The sequence below is a fragment of the Gossypium hirsutum genome, chromosome A05 (genome assembly GCF_007990345.1).
Source record: "Gossypium hirsutum isolate 1008001.06 chromosome A05, Gossypium_hirsutum_v2.1, whole genome shotgun sequence".
Lineage (NCBI taxonomy): Eukaryota > Viridiplantae > Streptophyta > Magnoliopsida > Malvales > Malvaceae > Gossypium > Gossypium hirsutum.
This window is the reverse complement of record NC_053428.1, coordinates 60,124,153-60,127,148: the sequence shown is the minus strand read 5'-3', so window position 1 is coordinate 60,127,148 and position 2,996 is coordinate 60,124,153. Positions and strand designations below refer to the sequence as shown.

The 2,996-nt window shown below is 37.8% G+C and overlaps 1 non-coding gene across 1 annotated transcript; it reads left to right on the top strand.

The window, feature by feature from the left end:
* Window positions 1-2,146: 2,146 nt before the first annotated feature.
* On the top strand, window positions 2,147-2,253 carry LOC121230083 (small nucleolar RNA R71). The gene has a single exon (XR_005928035.1). It is a non-coding gene; the product is annotated as a small nucleolar RNA R71 (small nucleolar RNA).
* Window positions 2,254-2,996: the final 743 nt, after the last annotated feature.

Sequence of the window (2,996 nt, the reverse complement as noted above, 5' to 3'; positions counted from 1 at the left end):
ACAACAATCCCACCATCAGTCATATTCACGGTTAATCCAAAAACTATGGCACTTGCAGTAAACTTTAACCTATTCACACTACTTACCAGACAAACTATTGTAGAACCCTTATAACTCTTAAAGTCCACGTATTCTTCCCAAAGCTTCAACTTTCACACAAAATAGTTAACCCATTAATCAAACTCTATAGTCCTGTATAGTTGTATTTAGGATTTAAGTCACTTACCAATAGAGACGGTACCACTTGTAGAAGAAGGGTAATCAACCTAACACCTTTAATTATAGCAATCAAACCACTAGCACCAAATGCACGAAACACAGCAAAGTGTTAGATGAGACCACTCCATGGTAAGAAGAAGAGAAAATAACCATTCAGCCTAAGTAGCATAAAAGTCAAATCTTTAAGGAAAGATCAGATGGAATTTAGCTAAGAAAGCAAACCACAAACACTTACCCAGAAAACCATAAAGTTACGATAGCACCTCAGCAAGAATCTGCCAAAAAAGAAAGAAGTAAAGGAAGAGTCCCTCACGTAGGGTATTCGGCCAAACAAGGAAAAGGCAACAAATGTTGAGAAAAGGAAAGAAGAGTAAGAGAAAAGAAGAGTGTTTACCACGGTCAGAAGGATATTCAGTTAGGGTTTGAAGTAGAAAAGAAAAGGAAAATGAAATATCCCTAAAAGGTCAATTCAGCTACTACCTCAAAATGCAAAATAAGACTAGAAGAGAACTGACAAAAAAAAGAGTATCACACAACACAATTTTGGCACACACAAAGCTATGATCGAATTGGCATTCCAGAGCTTCCCACATTCTGCCAAACACTACCTTCCCCCCTACTCCTTGATCCACTCCCCTTATCTCTCCACAAATCTCCCCACTAATCTTTCACTTGTCCGATGCAAAATCCCCTTCCCTTATCAGAGTTTCAGTCAACCACTACTACCTCCCCAAGTAAGCAGTAAAAATAATCTCCCTTATGTATGAGTAGAGATTCCAACCTCAGACTCATTGCACACACCACACGCCACCTACTACTAGGCTAGCATGCTCACTTTGTCATGTCCTACACACATTAATTTAAAAGTCCACTAGCAACCAACAAAGGCTTATTCACATAAAGACCAAAATTTTGCTCAAGCCAGGACTTGAACCCATAGCTCCATAGACACTCCCAAGCACACAACCATTAAGCCAGACATACTTTCATGTCGTAATTACACAGAACAATTCTAACAAGGTTTTTGGGATTTGGGGCGTTACAATCGGCATACCCCTAAACACTCTTCTCATTTGGCTCCTCAAATCTCTCTAACCGATCACCATACACATCCCAACATCCCTCCTAAAATCCACCGATCACAATCTCCTCAACTACCCATTCAAACTCCTCTCACTCAGCAGTGTTTCGGTCAACTTCTACTACCCACACTGCAAGAGCAGCAAAATAAACGCTCCCTTGCTCCAAGTAAGACTCAAACTCAAAACCTCAGGCATCAATAACACGCCACTATCCCTTAGACCAGCAATCCCTTTCTTTCATGAAACACCCACATTTACTTAAAAGCCTACTAACTTGAGACAGGGTTTATTCAAGTAAGAAACAAAATTTTGGCACAAACCAGGGCTTGAACCCAAGACTTCTCAGGACTTCCCAGAACACTTAACCACTGAAACAGACAGACAATTGTGTCACAACCATACAAAAATAATTATTTAAGATTTGGGACGTTACATCCTCAATTTTGGTTCTGGTTACCCATGTAATACACGTATTCTAAGGTCGATGGACATTCTTTAAACAGATGTCCTTCCCCATAATAGACATAGGCTATATTTTCAAATTGAGTCGGTGGTTGTGCTACAAAACTATTAAACCCATTATTGGTAAAAATTTTAAGCATTGAGGATATCAAGGATACCTGAGATGCAAGTGAAGTGAGAGTGTCTACTTCATGTATTCCAGTGACTCGTCTTCTTGACGCTGCTCGATTGGTTGGCCATTCATAATTGTTACTAACAATCCTCTTGATAATTTCATAAGCCTCATTATAAGACTTAGAAATGAGAGCACCACTAGTAGAAGCGTCCACTACCATCCTCGTGTAAGCATTGAGACCATTATAAAACGTCTCGGATCAATTAGGATTCCGTGATGAGAACACTTTTGTAATAATTCTTTGTACCTTTCCTATGCCTAATACAAGGACTCATCATCCATTTGTTAGAAAGCAATTATCTCATTCCTTAACGTAGCATTCTTGCTAGGCGAGAAATACTACATGAGGAATCTTTCTACTAACTCTTGCCATGTGGAAATTGAATTTGGTGGCAATGAGTTCAACCAGGCTCGAGCTCTGTCCCTTAGTAATATAGGAATAGCTTCAATCGTAGTGCATCTTCGGGTACTCCGGCTAACTTAAAAGAAATGCTTACCTCTATGAATAGTGTTAAGTGTAAGTGAGGACCTTCGATAGGCATTCCACTGAATTGGCCTTGTAACAACCCAATTTTGATGAAATTGGAACAGTGGTCTCGGGATCACAAATTTGAGCCAAAAAATAAAATTTATTTTTATTTTATTATATGGTCCGTATTATGATAGACATGTCATGTGAAAATTTTGATAAGAAAAATTTACTGATTATGTGTTTAATTATGAGAAGGACCAAACCACATAAAATGCAAAGGTTGAATTCTAGTAGCTAGAAGGATTAAATAGCTATGGAATTCAAAACTTGAGGTCCTATATAGTAATTAGACCATTGATGAAAAGTTAGTCGATATTTTTGGATGATTCATCCATGGAAAATCAGAAAAAGGCTAAGGACTAAATTGGAAATCAAAATTATTAAAAGATGATAAATTATTAAATAGAAATAAAAATCATTTTTATCATATTCTTCCCCAAAATAATACATAGAAACCCTAGGAGAGAGAGAAGAAACTTTCATGGCCAAATTGGGTAAGTTTCCTTGGCCCATTTTTAGTAATTTT